The sequence below is a fragment of the Mercenaria mercenaria genome, chromosome 18 (assembly GCF_021730395.1).
Source record: "Mercenaria mercenaria strain notata chromosome 18, MADL_Memer_1, whole genome shotgun sequence".
NCBI lineage: Eukaryota > Metazoa > Mollusca > Bivalvia > Venerida > Veneridae > Mercenaria > Mercenaria mercenaria.
In genome coordinates, this window is record NC_069378.1 from 43,877,526 (window position 1) to 43,898,616 (window position 21,091).

Here is a 21,091-nt window from a genome sequence, read left to right on the forward strand (position 1 = left end):
TGTCATTGTATTTTCATCGTCGTACCATCGCATTTTCACCATCGTACCATCGCGTTATCACCATCGTACCATCGCATTTTCACCATCGTACCATTGCCTTCCGGTAGTCATTGCACTATGTACCTTCTACATCCTAATAAGAATAAGCTGAGTTTGAATAATACCATGTGACTATTACACCCAGCTTTTTATTTACTTTCATGCATACATAAAAATACAAAGGACGTGGCCTTGAAGATTTTACAGTTTTAATGAACTGAGCACTGAACATTTTGTAAAACATTTTGCAAAACAGCTTTCTTCTCACAAAATACATTGAGATACGGTGTTCCGTTTGGACAATCGTAACATTTTATTGAATCCTAAACCGCGATATACAATGGTACGATGACAAAAACGCGATGGTGCGATGGCACGATGATTAAACAACGATAGTACGATAGTGAAAACGCGATGGCACGATGATGAAATCGCGATGATGCGATGGTACGATGGTGAAATGTCGATGTAATATCGCGTTTTCTTCATCGACCAATGGCGTTTTCACCATCGTATCATCGTACCATCGCGTTTTCAGCATCGTACCATTGCGCTTTCACCATCGTGCCATCGCGTTTTCATCATCGTACCATCGCATTATCACCATCGTACCATCGTATTTTCACCATCGTGTAACCGCATTTTCACCATCGTACCGCCACGTTATCACCATCGTACCATCGTGTTTTCACCACCGTACCATCGCGTTATCACCATCGTACCATCACCTTCCGGTGGTCATGCGCAGTGGTACAGTATATGTGTCAGTAAAATACAGGCTTGTTACAATCTCATTTTCACTTTGCACTATGTACCTTCTACATCCTAACAAGAATAAGCTAAGTTCGAGTAATATCATGTATAATATTTAAGACGTTTAGGGACAATATATTAATTTATAGGTATTTATGCTAGAATAGCGTAAGCGCATGTTCATTTCGTGTTAAAACATCCTTAGAATCCCGATTGGGCTCGGGCACCAACAAATCCCTCACGATTCTGCAGATGTCATATTAGCTTCGTATCAAGTTAGCACAAATCAAGTGAAAATATTTTGATATATCTTAATTCTGTATATAATATACTGCTTTCGGATTACAGGAAGACCCTACTTCGATTTCAGAAAGCAGTAATTGACTTGTAGTGTAGTAATTATGCATGATTTTCTTCATGCCTTGGGGTAAAAATGCATTGTTTGTATGAGGTACTGATGTTTACAATAAAGTCTTAGCGGAGTTGTCTCCATTTTTTACCAAATACTTTACCCAGGATCATTTTTATCAGATAAAAAAAAAAACTCTTCAGAAAATGATATCTAATTATTTTTTCAAACTGTGTACTTTATTGCGGGCAAATCATTTAGCATGTCAAAAAATGTCAAACAACTGTACAGTTCAAATAAGTAGTCACGTTGTGTTTCCTTGGCTGAAAACCCATCGTCTTTTCAGCTTTCAGTTGAAATTTTCATCAAGACAGCGGGTTTGATCCTGGTCTATCTATCTAACGTAAGGTTTGTAGACTGTAAAGAAACTGTTTTCACTCCTCGGCCTGAAATAAAATCATCTTGTTCAAGTGCTTATACAAATATCAATGAAATATGTCTTGTACTTATTAAATCATGAATGAAAGATATTTTGATCTTACATGTAAAACAAACAAATATTATTTTTATTTGAGCCGCACCATGAGAAAACCAACATAGTGCATTTGCGACCAGCATGGATCCAGACTAGCCTGCGCATCCGTGCAGTCTGCTCAGGATCCATGATGTTCGCTTAGCTCTTCTCTAATTCCAATAGGCTTTGAAAACGAACAGCATGAATCCTGACCAGACTGCACGGATACATGTGCAGGCTGGTGTGGATCCATGCTGGTCGCAAATGCACTAATGTTGGTTTTCTCATGGTGCGGCTCATTTTATGTTTTGACAAAATTTTATAGATTCTTACCAGTGAAAAATATGTTTGACATTTTTTTTTACTGCGAATATACCATATATTTTTTATTCTAGTTTTTCGATATTTCACTGAAAAACATGTAATAAGCACGTACATCGTATATTTATATCTTTATTGAAATATATTTTGAAAAGACTTCTGGCTGTTTATTATATTATATTTGTTCGAATTCAGGTGTTAGTGAAATTTAAAACAATAACCTGGCAAAATCTGTATACATGTATCATAATGTGCCGAACCATTTTCAACGGAAAATGTGCCTATTATTTCAAGATCTTAAACAAGGAAAGACACTCTGTTTTGCATATACTCGTGGGAATACGATTCCAGGAAGTTATTTTGTCTGTTTTTTTTATGTGTATATCTCGTCATAAAAGTACTTATTTTGACATTTTAAAATTTTAGATATATATTTTTTTGATTACTGGTCGAAATTATTCCTGCTGTGCGAAACCAGCCTGAAACCATACGTTTGCTTATACATCGCTGACGCGCTAATGACTTCAAATACTTGAGAATATCATATGTTAACTGCTAGGCTGCTACACTTTTACCCCGCTAGCCTAGGCTGTTATGTTGTTAGTGTACTGCCTTCACACTGCTACGCCGCTAAGCTGTCAATTTCCTGCTTCTACGTTGCTTACTTTATTTACGTAGAATTTATTCGTCTTACTTTGCAAGTAAAAACCCGACATACTTACTAAGTAGACAATTTGAAACTTGACTTGTATATGATGTACATGATGAATAGATGATAATACATAAGCGTCTTTTTATAGCCTTTTCACTGCATGAACGATTTGATCTTCGTTCTCGGCTATGTCGTTATCTTTAATGGTAATTGTTGTTTCAAGCAAATGAATATTTGAATTTATTCAGTTTAAAACCCCTTCTTATAATGTCAATTATTAGCAGGTAAACAAACCACCATTAGTGACTTTTTAAAAGTGCCTGAGATACCATGCAACGGAATTGCGTAATAATGTTAAAGTGTACAGATCAATCTAAGTAAAATTATGCAAAGTAAAATGTAGTTCGTTTACGACAATTTCAAACGACTAATGTGCTAAAAGTAGGTTGTGTATTGACTATTGCATACTGCTGTTTTCTGATATTAAGAAAATAGTATCTGTTATCATTGAATACAATTTTTGTTTGAAACACATGTACCATTTACTGCTTTTACTTGAAGGCAGCTTCAACGCATGCAGTATAATAAGCAAGTAGAAGAGTAACCAGGTACGAATTTAGATGTGATGCCCCTGAACGTAGATGGCGCGAACTACGGATAAGTCGGACAAATGTTTGTCGGTCCCGTGGAGTCCGAGCGATTGAAGTTTTGACAGTGTTTAACAATGTTTACAATCTTTTTATAATTTGTATTATTCTATTGAACACGCAATAAGATTATCAGTTTATTTGCGGACACCAAAGATTTAAAAGCAATTTTACACTTACAAAGAACTTAACTGAGCATTATAATACGTGATGTATGAGGGTTATCCATTAAATAATTGGATGTCTACCTTTTTCGTGCAATTTTGTATAAATGGTACCGTAATTACCAGAACATGCTCGCTGGCAACTGTATTTTGTTTAAATAAAAATAAATGACACCATACAGTGCAGAGATTAACAAATAACGGTTATCGTTGTAAAGCGCTAGTGCAACACGCCTCATATCCCCTATGACGTGAATTCCTCTCCATAGTTGTGTTATTCATTATAATCATCATCGTCATCAACATCTTCAATAATTGCCTCACTCTGCTTGAGTACTCGCAATCTGGTTAAAATTTTGAACACATGCGCAGCAGACAGGACTGACTTTGGCCCGGAGTAAAAGTGTCTCTATGTACAGCTGGACTGGCTTGGTCCGTGCAGCGACTTGAGCGAGTTCCAAAGAATGACTGTAGCGGGATAGAAACTTTGCTGGTAGGTCGATGTGCGAGCTCGGATTTGGCAAAGACGTTGGTTGTGCCCTCTTGTGGACCGGGCAGGAACAAGTGGTGGGTCCGGCGCGATGTCCACTAAGTTGTGCAAGATTTTGAAGAACATAGTTGTCCTTGCAGTGTTTCGTGTTGTGTGTCCCGTTTCATGTCTTGTAACATGCCGGTGACACTGCTAGTCCTAGCATAGTTGTTGAACACAAATCTAGCAGCTCTTCGCTGAACCATTATTGAGCGGTCTATAGTTCGTCTCTAAATTTTGTTAAAAAATCAGCTTATTTCTGATGTAATCTAGTAAAACACTAATTGCATGGATTGCCGGTCAATAAGCATATAATGCTTAATTAATTCAATCCTTAAAAGTAGTATAAGAAATAAGGTACCTGGCCTGATTATGAAATTTAATTAAAAAAAATAATTTATAAAATTTTTTATAAATTATTTAATTAAAACGTATATTTTTTTTTTAAAACAACTTTCTAATTTAAAATCAACAATTTTTAAAAATTATATTTTTTTTAAAACAACTTTTTTAATTTAAAATCAACAATTTTTATAAATTATATTTTTTTTAAAAAACAACTTTTTAATTTAAAATCAACAATTTTTATAAATTATATTTTTTTAAACAACAACTTTTTTATTAAAACATATATTTTTTTAAACAACAATTTAAAACCTATTAAAATAATTTATAATTGTTTCTTCATTTTGTTTTACATTATTAACTTTTAGTATTTTATACAATAAATCATACAACGGTACTTTGTCTTGTAACATTTTAATAAAAAATAAACAATAATAACCACAAAGGACACTTAATTTGTCTTGATATTGAGCATTATTATATTTTATATTTTTTATATATTCAATTACCTCTTTTGGTGGAGGAAGTCCAAATGGGTCGAAATACATATTTTTTAAATAACAAACCCAATGTGTTCCAGGTCCAACAGAGTCGTCTAAATTGATTATTCCACATTCGTTTTTTATTTTTATATTACCTAATAAATTATTTCTAATAAATATACCTTTAAAGTTTTTAATTTTTAATTGTTTAACCCATTGTTCTATTTCAAAGTTAGAAATTGGTTTGTTTAAAAATTTTATTTTTTTTTTTTAATATTGGAATTCGTCTATATGGTCTACGTTGAGAATCAATCTGTATACCACGGCCTTTACCTTTACCAGTTAATAAAGATGTAATTAAAGGTATTCCAAGACTAGCAGCCAACATGCCTAAAAACCCGCCGTCTTGTTTTTGTTTTTGTGTTAATTTAATTATACCATAACCCATTAATTGTCTTTTTTGATTAGGTGTAACATATGGTATTATCATATTTCTCTTATCATTAGCTACTGAAATCATGCCATTCCCAAGTAACTTACTAACACCAGTACTGGCAAGTCCTGATAAAGCACCGATACCTAGAGGGGCTAATATTTTTGGAGCTATTTTTGCTGCCATTGGAAGAATTGTTTTTCCTAACAAACCAGCTAAAGCTCCTAAAAATCCACCATTTTGACCTTGACTGGACATTTGTTTTTTTTTGAAATCGTAATTTCTAATCCCTTCTTATTTACAACAGCTTTTTTAATTTGATTAATCTGTGTCTTTGTTAAAAGTAAAGGAAAGTTTCCATACAGTTGTTCATATTTTAATCTAAAATTATATGGAGTTTTATTACTATAAGCTTTTGCTAAATTTTTCTTTTGTCCATCTGTAAGGTTAACTTTATATTCAATATAATTTGATGACATTATATACTTTATATTTATTTTAATTTTATTTTATTTAAAAAGTAACAAGTTCATTTCCAATAGTATTTATTTCAACTGTTTCCTCATACAATACAATTGCGTAAATACGATATCTTGCAGTGGGAAGTGTATTTATTTTAACTGTTAATGTAATTTGTTTAGGATCTTCTGTTATTACTTCCTTTTTATATTCCAAGTTAAAATGAACAAATCCAAACAAACTTTGAAAATTAAATCTATTTAAGAGACTTCCAGTAGTTTTGTTATTTTGTTTATAATAATAATTAATTACATCGTCATATATTCTTGATATACTTGTGTATTCTCATTACCAACTTCAAGACGACAAGAGCTTAAAGTGCAATCATTATCTGTTGCATTAATTTTAAATGTATCTAATAAAAGCGGATTCTTTTCTTGATTATTACTTTTGTCAGGTCGTTGTAAATAAACAAATACATGTTGTGGTTTTATTACACCAGCCGTTATTCTAAAAATTGTATTAATCTGTTGTGTATCAGCTGATTGTGTTATCATTTCCCGGAGGTATGACCATCTTGCTTTTATAAATCTTTCAGAAATTAAATTAAGTCCAAATTCATTGAAAATTAAACGTGGAACCCATAGAATTAATTTTGTTACAATTACCCTACCTGGGTCTCCACCAGCTCTAAAAATTAATTCATCATCATCTGTCAACCGCAGTGTTATTTGAATTTGACTTGGAGGTATAATATTAGTTTCTAAACCCTGAAAAAATGAATAATTATTTAATGGAATTTTAACATTTACCTCTTTAGTACCCGTGATTAATCCTTCCCTAAAAGCAAAACCTTTATTATTACCAACAGCAGCAGTAGCAGTAGTATCTAAATAAATATATTCGTTTGTTCCAGTTGATTCTACATAATCATTAGATAGTTCAACCAGATTCTTTACATTTACTACCTTATATAAATTGTAACAATCATAAACAATTTTTCCATTTTGTCTAACCACTAACTGATCAATTAATGAAGCTGCATTATTAATTAAAGCAATTTGATCTCCATCAGCATAATTACCACCACCAAGCTTATTTACTTTAAAACTTACTTCAAAATAACCATTAAACCAATCAAAGTATGAGCTTCTATCATTAATTGTAAAGTGATATCCCTTTTTTTCTTGCTTAACATTATTTCCCAAGACAGAAATTAAGGCTGTATCTAATTGAATAGGAGTTAGTTCGTATCTTTCACAATATTGTTTTGTTCTAAACATGTATATATTATATATTATTTTATTTTTTATCAAAGTTAAAACTTTAGTTTTTATAAATTAATTTATTAATACGTTTATGTGTTCCAGCACGAGCCTGAAGCTCATGAAGAGCTGAAGCTCCAGATCCTGACAATAATCTATTTAGTCTTATATTAATATCCTCCTCCTCCTTACTATTTTTACTGTTATTCTTTTCTTGTAATTCCTTAACAATTAAATCACCAACTGCCGGAGCAGGTTTCTTTTTAAATTTTTCAATAATTTTATTAGCAGCTAAATTTCCAACTTCTGTTCCAACCTTTTTTGTTCCACTTTCTAACGCAGCTTTTCCTGCTGTTTCCAGAGCTTTTTTTCCAGCACTTGAAAACAATTTTGTTAAAGTGTCAAAGATACCTGTTCCGCGTATAATTTCTTCTCCCGTGTGAGCATCAACATAAATAAATATTCCTTTTTTTTGTCATAAACTTTTTTGTACATATATAAAACTAAAAAATTTATATTTCTTTAAAATTAGTGTAAAACTTGTTTCAACCTCATTAAAATTAATTATTCTACCAAATATGTCTGTAATATGTATTTTATTGAATCTATCATAGTTTTATTAACTTCAGAATATCCAACTCTTCGGGGTTCTATTCTAAATGGATAAGATCTTGTAAGATCTGCAGTACTTAAAGCATAGATAATATCACTGAAATTACCATCAACAAGTGAATTATCAATAAGATCACAATGAATATAAATTGTATCCACAGAGTTAGTTATATTTGGTGTTGTAGTTCCCCATTCAGTATTTCTCAATGCTTTTTTCTCAAATCCAAGCAATGTATGAAAATTTGACATTCTTAAATCCAACATAAAATTATCTTTAATTGAAATCAAAATCTTAAAACTACTTAAATCAAATTCCAAACTTATTGGAGCAATGTCTGATTTATCAAATTCATAATCATCATTACTTATTAATGTTTCCCTTATGTAATTATTAATATCAGTATAACTGTAAGAACCATTTGTAAATATAATATCTTTCCAATCCTTACCATTATTATAACGAATTCTTTTATTATCATATTCATCACTAACATTATGCCAAGAATAAGTCATAGTGTTAATACTATCCAAACCAACAACATAAGTTTTATTTTTATCTAAAATTAAAGAACGACCAAATCTGATTGTAAAATCACTCGGAGTATTTTTATTATTGTTTTTAACTGTTTCAGAACTTAACACAATTTTTTTGTTCCATTTATATAATTATTAAACATATTTTTTTTAATAAAAGTGTAAATTCAAGAAAAATATTTTTTATATAACATTTCATGTTGTTTTGGTAATAATTTATCCATTTTTAATAATTGATCTATTACCATAATACCTTTATTTTTTAGTTCTTCATTATTATTCCCAGCATCAATTGAACCACAAATTAACTCTAAATCATTAACTAATTCTTCTGGATTACACGGACAAATACCATAACCTTGATTGCCGGAGGCATTGATGGAATCACCCCTAATTATTTTTTTAAATTTCATAGATCTTTTATTGATAGGTAATCCTGATTTTTCTGTTAGTTTCTTAAATATTTTTACCGAATGGATTGAGTGTTTTTTATTTTTATTATATCTTTTATTAATCAAATCAATTAAATCATTATCTACCTTAGTGTTAATTACTTCCTTTCCTGTTATTTTATTTTTAGCGATTAATCTGTTTTGGCCATAAAGTTTATTTAAATTAATAAACAAATTACCATAATGGCCGCTTGGTGAAACTTTATAATATCTTATTCCTTGTCCAACCGTAGGAGCTAAACCAATAATATATTCTAACTGCATTCTGTGCTTTATAAGTTCTCTACGATCATTTTCTAACTCTTTTATTTCTGCTATATCATTTGGGGTTTTTTATTATTTCCTTTTTTACCGGCTATTGTACCATTTAAACTTTGAACATCCTTGTTAACATTTTTTATATCTGCTCTAAAATCTTCTTCATATATTTTTTCTGGATAGTCATTATCTAAATTAAATAAATGAGACATTTCGTTCGGGGTTTTATATCCATATTTTTTTACAACACCAAGATTTATACCAATATCAAAATTTGGTATTTTTGGCTCTCTTTTTCTTTTTAATCTTTCAACATATTCTTTAATTTCATCTTCTTCAGGCGGATCAAACATCTCACTCCTAGATTCTTTAAGATATAATTTAATAGTCCCGTCTTCCATTTCTTCTAGACCGTAATCTTTATTTAAAATATTAACTGATTTTTCTGATAAACCTCTAAACTCTCTTTTCGTCCAATTTCTTCCTAATGGATTTGTTAATATTTCTTTATTTTCTGGTGACACCGGTCTTGTTACTCTTTCTGTATATTCTGGTGTGGGCATAAGTCTAATAGCCCCCATCTCATATATTGGTGGTTGGTAATTTTTTTTTACTTCTGTTGGTAATTTTTCATACTCTTCTTTACTCATCACACGATCTGCTGGTGGTGGAAAATACCTTTCTTCAGTTATTCCTGACCTTTTTCTCCCATAATCTTCTAATTCATCCCCCAAATCTATTGGTGTTAAAGGAGCTGGTTTTAGAGCTTGTTGCTGTTCTTGGAATAACTCCGGTAAACCCCGATATGTTTCTATATCTTTTATTTCATCACCCAGTAACGCTAATTGTTCCTTAATTCCAGGTAATGCTTTTAACTGACTTGATAATTCTTCTTTTTGACTTTCTATTCCTTCAGTAATTGGTTTATAAATTTCAGTGTACATATCACGATTTGTAGCTTTTCTAATTTTTTCTTTCATTATTTCTTCTCTAAGAGCCCTCATCTTTTGCCCGATTAAGTTTTTTCTTATTCTTATTTCATTAAGTTTTGATTGCATTTATATAATAATGTAAGATAATGTAAAATAATGTAAGATAATGTAAAATAATGTAAAATAATGTATGATAATGTAAGATAATGTATTATTATATATAAATGGAAATTCCAAATTATGATACAAAAAGTAATAAATCCAATAACTTTAAACAACATTATCCTTTTATGCCGGATTCATGTTTTAGAATGTTAATATGTGGATCTTCTGGATCTGGAAAAACAAATACACTAATGCATATACTTCGAAAACCTCTTATATATTATGATAAATTATACTTGTATGCTAAAAACCTAGAACAATCTAAATATCAGGATTTAATTAAACTTTTAAATGGAATTGCAGAAAAAAATAAAATGGATCCAAATGAAATACTTGAATATTCAGCTGATCCCAACCAAATTGAACCTTGTGAGAATCTTGAATCAGAAAAACAAAAAGTAGTAATATTTGATGATTTTGTATGTGAAGATAAAAAGGTACAGAATGAAATAACAAAATACTTCATTCAAGGACGTCACAAAACTGTTGTGCTATTTTTTTAAAAGTCAGTCTTACTATAAAACACCAAAAGATATTAGAATTAATTGTTCACATTATATTTTATTTGAAAGTCCAGGTAAACGAGAAAATGATATGATTTGTAATGAACAAAATATTAACCCTAACTCTTTTGCTAATGCAACAAATCAAAAATATGATTTTTTGTATATAGACAAACCGAGAAAATTTTTAAAAAAAAACTTTACAGGAATTATATAGATGGGAATGTTTAATAACACAAAAGAAAGAAGTAAACCTGGCAGCGTAAGTAAAGTTAAATTTGATATTGATTTAAGTGATTATGCTACTAAAAAACAATTCAAAAAACTTAAAAAAGAATCGGAATCATATCTTCACAGAAATAAGGAACTTGATAACACAATGAACAGAGCATTAGATATGGGAGGTAATAACCTTATAAACCTAGGAAATCCAGATAAACCCAATGATGCAATTTCGAGACGATTTATGTTTAGAAAAGTTCAAGGTGTAATAGATGATTATAATCTTGAAGATATCAAAAGTATAAAACAGACACTAGAAGCAGAAGTAAAGAATATTGAAGATTTAACAAAAGATTTTAAAAAGAATTCATTATTAATTAATCAATTACAAGGTAAAATTGAAGAAGAAATGAAAGCTATGGTTGATTCTATTAAAGAACTTGAAGAGAAATCTGATTTGACAGACGAAAACATAAAAGAAGTATTTCGAGCCAATTTAAACATTTTATTCACTCAAATTCAAGAATTAAAAGATAGTATGATTAAACATGAAGAACTAAAAGACAAGATTATTAAAGCCGAGAAAAAGTTACAAAATATGTATCAGTTAGAAATCAGAACAGAAATAAATAAACTAAATACTGGCTTTACAAAAAAACACCAAGATTTACTCGATACATTTTCAAATAAATTTGCAGAATATAAATCTGAATTGGAAAAGGCAGCTTCACAAAGAGTGATGATCACGACACAGCATTAAAATAACCTAAAAAAGAGCTTAATTCTAAAATAGAAGACTTTAAGAAACAAATCGAATTTGGATTAGTACTGTTGACAACCGTCATAATTTAAAGTATGTAGACTTAAGTAATATTACAAAAAAATTGCAAGAAGATATAACGCAGTTTAATGCTAAAGTTGAAGAACATAAAAATGAACTGGACCTTGTAGTTGAAAAATCAACTAAACAAGGAGAAGCAATTAACACAATTAATGGTCAGCTAGAAAATTTAAAGAAACAGCTCCAGATCTTGATTAGTACTATTGACAACAGTCATAATTTAAAGTACGCGGAATTAAGTACACTTACAGGTTTATTACAAGAAGATATCAACGAATTTAATGCTAAAGTTGAAAAAAATAAAAATGATCTGGACTCTGTAGTTGAAATATCAGCTAAACAAGGAGAATCAATTACTGCTAATACTAAAACAATAACCACTAATACTCAATCAATTTCTACTAATTGGGAAAAAATTACAGAAGTAAAAAATGTTTTCTTAAAACAAGAAACACAATTAGCTAGAACAAAAGTTGTTGTTGACAATTTGTCTGCTTCTGAAGTTGCTACAACAAAACGAGTTGATGATTTAGCAGAAGTAATTCTTGAACATGAAAATAAATTTACAGAATATAAATCTGAACTGGAAAAAGTAAGACGTGAAGTGTTTCTTTTTGAATATAGCAGCGATTTAAATATTATGACTGAAGGAGACACACCAGGTTACTTTACAATATATTCATATATAAAAATGAAAAAGTATTTTGATCGCCACGGTGTCTGGATATATTCATTATATGAAAATGTAATTGATTTTGGTGAGGATTACTTTGATCCATTTATTTTGAAACCTGGTAATGTCGTAGATTATAAAGATTTTATAAACATAAACCAAGAATATAAACTAGCTGTACCGGATGTGCTATTAAAAAATGTGTTTTCAACCAAAAAGGCTGGAATTTATATAATAGATATTAAGTTTTATTTAACGTCGTTTGATGATATGAAAAAATGTCAAATATCACATTTTCTTTTTAGGTGGTGGCAAGATGGTTTTACAGGTAAATTTCCCGGTGGGAGTGTAAATATAACACCCGAGATAGTTGCAAGAAATCCCCCCCTACACATTTTATGTAGATATAAAAAAAAATTAAAATTTATTTAACAGAAAGGACAATGTTTGACATTCATCCTTATGACGATTCATCATCTACAGAAGTATCATTTAATCTTATGATGGAGAGTTATGCCAAATTCTACATATTGGAGGAATATATAAATTATAAAGAAAGTAAACTTTTGAAATAAAAAACTTTAATTAATTACTGTATTTTTATTTAACTGGAATAATTAATATAATGGGAATATTCAATAATATAAATGAAAAAGTAAGTAAAATAGAAAGACAAATAATAAGAAAACCTCCGTTGTTCTTAACATGTTATACCGAAGATACTGATAGTGGATTATTTCAATGGAAAACTGTAAATGCTAGTCCTGGTTTAGTTCAAAATGGTAATAATGTAAGAATTAAATTTTTAATTGTATTTTAATTATTCTTGTTGATGCAATTAAATAGATAAAGGAGAAGCTAAATCAACAACTAAAAAATAAAGAAAATGTAATTCTTCAAAGTTATGATACAAACACAAAGAGAAAAATGAATGTATTTCTATTAATTATGCTAATAAATTTAAAATGAATGATATTATTTCTATTAATTCTTTGAACGTTAAAAATATTCAATTAACAATTTATGGTTCTATTATTTAAGTAGAAACTTATGTTTCTCCTAAAACAATTATAAAAAATCACATCAAAAAGATGCTTAAAAAATAAGAAACTATGTTCTTTCTAAAATTAAAATTAAATCATAAAGATGCTTAAAAAATCAAAAATCACATCATAAAGATGTTTTAAAAAATAAGAAACTATGTTCTTTCTAAAATCACACCATAAAGATGTTTAAAAAATCAAAAAAATCACATCAAAAAGATGTTTTAAAAAATAAGAAACTATGTTCTTTCTAAATTAAAATTAAATCATAAAGATGCTTAAAAAATCAAAAATCACATCATAAAGATGTTTTAAAAAAATTACATCGTAATGATGTATAAATCTTTTTTTTTATTTGTAGGCTTGGGTAGTAATCCCATCCTTAAGAATAAATCTTTTATCGTCATAACATGATAACGACGTTTTATTTATAACATAACTAGAAACATTATGTTTTTTTGATGTTATAACTTTAAATATATGCATACTTTGTGTTGAGTTAAACAAAGTATCTTTATAATTTTTGTGGGTAAGTGTGTTTTTCACAACACTCTTTTTAATTCCTTTACATTTTTTAATATTAATCTGAGCTTTATGCTCACATGAGTCCTCTAATAAATAAGAATACATTTTACTCCGTAATCCAACAAATTCGGTTATTGGAGTACCGGCAGCCTCATCTTTAAATTTTCCAATGATTTTTTTATTTTCATTGAAATAAAAGTTTGAATTATTTTTATAATCGCTATTATCGAATAATTCTTTATCTTTATAGAAGTCTTTATAGACATCTTTTGTTTTTATTTCATAACAAAGAGAATCAGTGTCAGTAAATAATAACTTCGCCGAATCTCCATATTTTTCTTTTATATAATTGTAGTGGAAATCGTACATTAAATACTTTGACAAATCTAGAATGCACATTCCAACATAAGAAGGTCTATTCAATAATAAACTTTCTTTTATTCTATTTATTCCAAATAGATTATCATTAAATTTTGTTGCACTAACAAATGATGGTTTGGCAACATATTTTAATAAAATATTTTCATTATGGGTTAATTTAATGTTAACCCTTTTTCTTAAATTCTCCATCGTCTTACCGAATACAGAGTTGTTCATTAACTTAAAAAAATCCTTTTCAAAAGAATTTTTTGACTCAGATCTTTTTTGAGTATTAAAATTTATATATTTTTTTAACCAAGGAGATGAATCAAAGGTTAATATTTTATGTATTTTTGTTACTTTTAAACCCAACTGAGTATACAGTTCTAGGTTTCTATAATGTAACACGTAATTATTTTTTTTTCTTAAAATTTGGGAAATAGTTTTTTTACATCACTATTTCCCAATTTTAAATTTTTCTTTAATATTTTTACTGTAACCGGACACCATTCATCTGGTATTTTAATTTTTCAGGGCTAATGGGTAATCATTATGAAATCCCATAATTCCTCTGGATATCTAAATCACACTCAACATAAATTACTTTTAACCCTTTGCTATTAATTTCTTAAATTGTTTTTTCGGGTGTCCATTTTAAAGTTACCTGTGGGTAAAGACTGAGACATGGCCCAACCATATAAATTATTAGCATCGAGATACATAATATATTTTTTTTCATCTTTGGGATTATAATTTTTCATATATTTATTATTAGCTTTGCTATAGCGGTTGGCTATATAACTAATACCGCCTCTAAGACCTTTTTCAATGAATAGATACATATCAATATCTGTTATCAAATCTAATTTAATTTTTGTCATTTTTAACATAGCATCCCAGGCTAATCCAGGACTACTAAAATAATGACAGGGGTCTAATTTGTAATATTCTAGGCATATTTTCCTAAAATTTTCAAAAACGTCAGTCAAAAGTAAGACATCAGTTTTTAAATATAAATCATGGTATTCGCCCATTGTTTTTATTTTAAATTTTTTCCAGATATTTTTTGCATGTTCATATTCTTCGTCAGAAATATGTGTTTCATTCAACGCAGAATAAAATTCTTCTTTGGAAGGTAATTTTGTATTATTAAATTTATCGAATGAATCCATATAATCATACGGATAAACACCCTTTGTTTTTAATAAATTAAGTGCACTTTTGGGAAATTCTTCCAGAAGATATTTAAATTCTGGAATGTTTTTTCCTAAGTTATCTAACGACTGAGACATAAATTGAAACGAATCAATAAATACTAAGTCGCTAATCATAAAAGCCATATATTTTTCCATATTATTAGGAATAACATTTACTTCTTTTTTAAATTTCCCTATTTGCTGCATTATAAAATGAGAGTCATAACCTCTCAAATTATGGAATACAACAGGGATTTTATGTGTTAATCTAAAATTAATATTACACTCTGAGTGAGCGCTTCCTCTGAATTTTCCTGTTATATGACAGTGGTCTCTTACTTTGATTGAATCTTCTATATATTCTTTTTCACAGATATGACAAAACTTTTGTTTTTTAAATTCTTTTCGTCTTTTATAGACCTTATTAAATCTTTATTAAAATTATTTTTTAATATATCCCATTACAACGCTTTCTTCTTCAAGCATTTTTTCTATAAATTTATATACAGCATCAGGTCCTCTATAAACCTGGGTTGGTTTGGTATATTTATCGTCGTAGCAACAGACGACTTTATACCCATAACCACAATCTGTATGCTTTTGGTATTCTTCTGTAAAGGAAGAATCTGGATTTGGTTGACTGCTAGATACCTTTTCAGTTAATGCTTCAAAATCAGCATATATCACAAAAGGTGCTTCTAACTGTTTTTGAAAATTTTCAAATTGTACTTTGCTACCAACAGGAGGCATTTTAATAGCCTGGACACCGTTAATAGATAAACAATTTTCTTTATGTCTATTCAGTATTTCTTCTTTTGTGAAATGCTGAAGGCAAGATTTACAAAAATGTTTTTTATTTTTACATTTTGTTTTTTTAAACATTAGTCTGTTAAAATCTTTAATCCAGACATAATGATTTTTCTCATCGTTATTAATTAATAATAAATCACAATGTTCAGAATAATTATTTTTAGATATATATAACGGGTAAACACCATTGGGTTCTTCATAACCAAATACATTAAATGAAATGTTATTTAAATTTTCTATTTTATGTATTTGATTCAATGTCACTGGAAACTTTATTCCTGTGTAATCAACATTATTAATATGTTTTTTATATTTTGAAACTTCTTGAGGATTTTTTTTAACAGGAAATTTATGTGCCAAATGGCACCACCTGAAACATTCATTATCATTGTTTTTTATGTTAATTAATCCTTTCATTGGATTTTGTAGCGATTTAGGTAATTCCAGATAGCTTGAAGCTGCTAAAGGATTATATTTATATCTATTTATATAATGAGCATCAACTGACTCTATTCGCCAGCCGCTTCCTTCTGAAATCCAGTTACCAATTCTATTTATTATTTCGTCAAAGGCTTGACGCAAAGTTTTTTTTATTTCGTTTTTGTTAATAACTTCTGAAGCTTTTGATTGGAAATAGGCTGATTTATATATTGTATCAGTTGCACTTATTTTTACAAAGTTCTTTAAAACAACGTTTATTTTTATACCTTTTAAAGTTTTAAGTTCAGATTTAAGTATTTCATAAGAGTCGTTTATAGTTAAATATAATTGATTCTTTGGATCTTGTTTATATTCAATTTTAATTTCAAATTTCTTATAATATTGTTTTTTTGATCTCTCAATTTCCATCTATATATTATATTTAGAAAAAAATTCTTTGAACAAAACGCACAAACGATAAAAAAATCATTTCTAAAAATTATATATTAAAAATATTTCAATTTATATCTTTCTCCATTGTTTTTTGATATTCCAAATTTTACCCTACCTCTACCTTCACAACAATTTGCTATCGTTCTAGAATTAATATTAAGATCTCTAGATGTTTGATAAATAGTTTTATATATTTTTTCATCGTTTGTACTACAATTTATTGCAATAACTTTTTTAGGATTGTTTCGATAATTATTTGGTCTGGGGCAATCACATAACCTTTCGGTATTTTCTTCTTCAGTTAATAGACAACCACATTTCCATTCAAATAATTTATTTTTTCTGATAGATAAGGATCAATAACATTTTGTAATTTTTTCAATGACATGATTCTTATATTCATCGTTAACTAAATTTGATTAAGTTTTGATTTAATAACATTTCTTCTTTTAAGAACTTTTTATATGAATCTTTGTCTGGATTCATTATTTCTCCTAAAGTGCTAGATAATTTTGGCATAATCATTCTATCTATCTTTCTATTAACCATTTATATAATACTTATAGCCATCCAGCTGGCTTACGGAAGGTCGGTGGTTCTACCCAGGTGCCCGCTCGTGATGAAATAGTGCACGGAGGGGCACCTGGGGTCTTCCTCCACCAATAAAGCTGGAAAGTCGCCATATGACCTTAAATTGTGTCGGTGCGACGTTAAACCCAACAAAATAAAAAAAAAATAAATATAATACTTATAGAAAAAATCTTTACACAAAAAAACGCACATTGAAAAAATATTATTCCTCTTTGCCTTTATATCCGTTAAGTTTAAATTCTTTCATATATCTTTCAAAGGGTATTAAATAATTTTTTTCTTTCTGCATTTCTAACAGTATTGTAAAAATATCTTGAATAACTTTTTTCTCTTCTTCTTTTCTAGGATCATTAGGATTATGAACAGCTAAAGCCGCAATCCATGCTTTTGTTATTAGTTGTTTTATTTTGTGGTGATGTAATTTTAAAATAGCTTTCTTGTCGTTAAGTTTTAGTCTATTAATAAATATGGTAATTACTGATGGAACAACACCAATAGCTGCTACAAATACAGGAATAGCTGGAACAAGCGCTAATGCAGCTGAACAACTAAAGATATTTGTTGTAATATATAACCCAGTACTTACTCTCCCGCAAAATTTATAACTTTTTCTGTAAGCAGCGGCTATTTTAGTTAGGTGAATAATTAATTGATCTATTGTTTCTATTCCAGCGGCAGCGCGGGGGCTACCGAGTCCCTCATTATTAGAAATTAAATTTTTATTACTCATTTATATAATATATTTTTTCAATTTAAATTTCTTCCAATTCACTAAATGGAACCCAGCTATTAAATTTTTCATTGTAACCTTTCCATTTTACTAAAGCTTGTTTTTTCTTATAGTCTCGTCTGATAACTTTTTCTATTCTAAAAACTTCTTGTGTAGTAGGTAAAAGTTCTTGTTCGTAAAATGAACCTTGAACTATTTCATTATTTAAATCTTTAATAGAGTATGTTCTTGGATTTGTGTTATTAATTTATAAATTATAAATATTTCCTCTGTCCAGTTTGGTGTATATCCTTTTCAAAATGTCTTTTAAGTTTTGCTTAAACGAACTCGATCACCAATTTTAAATTTTGCTTTGCTCTTTGGTACCTTTAAATTACCAATATAAGTTAAAGTAAACAGTACCTTTATTAAGTTTTTACTGGCTTTGGTGTGTGTCATTTTTTAAAACTAGAGTGTTTTGTTTTGTTATATTTACCAACCATCTAAATAAGTATAAGTATTGTTTGCTGTAAAATATTTCCACATTATTCTTTTTAAACTTCTATTAAATCTTTCTATTACTACAGCCTTTCCTTCATTAAATGTATGGTACATATTAATCTTATTTTTATTCAAAAATGATTCAAACTTTTTATTATAAAATTCTTTTCCTTCATCTACCCATAAATTTTGTGGAATCCTTGCAGTCTTCGGGGACTTTTGTCCCTGAATTCTATCTTCAGGCCGAGCGTGAAGTTCATCAGGAGCTGAAGCTCCAGAAATTATTTTTTCAAATGCTTCAGTAACAGATTCTCCAGTTTTATTCTTTAATGGAATAACCCAAGCATATTTACTGAATATATCAATAACGGTTAACAAGTACTTTACTCCTTTATTATATTTTGAAAAAGCTTGCATATCAACTAAATCGGCAGACCAAGTATCATCAATACATTGACAATCACTCTTCGTTTTCCCAAATTTTCTTTTAATTGGTTTGTGTAATTCTTCTGCTAATTCATCACTCCAATTTATTTCGGGGGCAGAGTATACCCCCTTTTCCCGTTTTTTGACTTTCGTTTGTCCAAGACCAAGTTTATATTCATATAATTGCTGGTTTCACAACTAAATGTTTTGCAATCTTTTCTCCAAATGTTTTTGATTTAGTGTTATTTAAGTTGGAAAGCATTTGTTTGTCACATATACCCTTTTTTACACCGCTGTCATAGCAAAAGTCGTGGGTCTTACATACTGCGTCCAGTTCGTTGACAGGAGGTCCATTATCTAAAGAATTTCCTGGTCCACAATAGTTATATCCTGGAAGTGTTAACCCTTTCTTAGGTAGTAAAGGTAACATTGCTTTATGTATATCTAAATTACCTGCTTTGATGGTACTTTTAACAAATTTTGCTTTCATTTTCCCACAAGAGAGAACAAGTAGCTTTTATCATTTTTCTCCCGTTTTTTGTTATAACATAATGGGGGTTTATATTATCAGTAAATCTTCTTTCTTTCAAACAATATATTTTATTTTGTAAACTCATCTATATTATATGTATTTTAATTTAAACTATACAATATCAAGACAAATCAAGTGCGCTCTGTGGTTACTATTGTTTATTTTTCATAAAGATGTTACAAAACAAAGTATCGCTGTACGACATATTGTATAAGGTTTTAAATATTAAGAATGTAAATCAAAACGAACAAACAATTACGAACTATTTTAATAAATAATATGAAAATGTACCTAAAACGACTCCTATACTACTTTCAAAATGTGTGGAAGTAGCGTAGTAACTAAATCTAAAAATAAACGTGAACATTGTACACGGAAGTGGTAATAATACATGGGAATTCTATTAATTCTAAAAATAGACGTGAACATTGTACATGGAAGTGCGTAGTAACTAAAAATAAACGTGAACATTGTACACGGAAGTGATGTAGTAACTAAATCTAAAAATAAACGTGAACATTGTACACGGAAGTGACGTAATACATAGAAATTTAAATTAAAAAGTTGTTTTTAAAAAAAATATAATTTATAAAAATTGTTGATTTTAAATTAAAAAGTTGTTTTTTAAAAAAAATATAATTTATAAAAATTGTTGATTTTAAATTAAAAAAGTTGTTTTAAAAAAAATATAATTTTTAAAAATTGTTGATTTTAAATTAGAAAGTTGTTTTAAAAAAAATATACGTTTTAATTAAATAATTTATAAAAATTTTTATAAATTATTTTTTTTAATTAAATTTCATAATCAGGCCAGGTACCTTATTTCTTATACTACTCTTAAACTGTTGATTGATGGAACCATTTTAGGAAACTGTAGCTGTATTTTGGCACTATAATTTTGCTGTAATTATACAGTTGGTTCATGAGCATTGTAATATTACTTAGTACCAAAATGCTAAATTATTTGCCTTACCTCTCAATCCGACCTCATTGAAACTATATAGTACCTTTGACTCATATATTCTATTACAAAAATATAATATTTATTTATACTCACTGATACACTTGGACTCTGATGATGTCCACAAGGGGCCCCCTGTGCCTTGAACACAGATAATTTCTATAGGTCCAGTGGCTATGTGTGTATCCAAACACTTATATCTTCTTACACTTCCCAGCAAATTATCCCCAGAATGTTCCAGAATTGCGTAAGGTATGTTTGGGGGAGGACTGCAGCTGCGGACAAATAAAAACAACAACATACTGTTAAAAGTGACCTTTGCAGTTTAAAGTTTACGCTTTCTAAAACATACTCAAATTGGAAAGAAAGGACTACTTTTTGGAAACTGACTAATCATACATGCAGAGGTGAGTCAAAATT

At 29.0% G+C, this 21,091-nt stretch overlaps 1 long non-coding RNA gene across 1 annotated transcript; it reads right to left on the minus strand.

Moving 5' to 3' along the window:
• Positions 1 to 1,358: 1,358 nt before the first annotated feature.
• LOC128550743 (uncharacterized) lies at positions 1,359 to 20,948 on the minus strand. The gene is made up of 2 exons (XR_008368416.1): positions 20,768 to 20,948; positions 1,359 to 1,587 (listed from the first exon to the last, which is right to left on the minus strand). It is a non-coding gene; the product is annotated as an uncharacterized LOC128550743 (long non-coding RNA).
• Between the last annotated feature and the right edge of the window lie 143 nt (positions 20,949 to 21,091).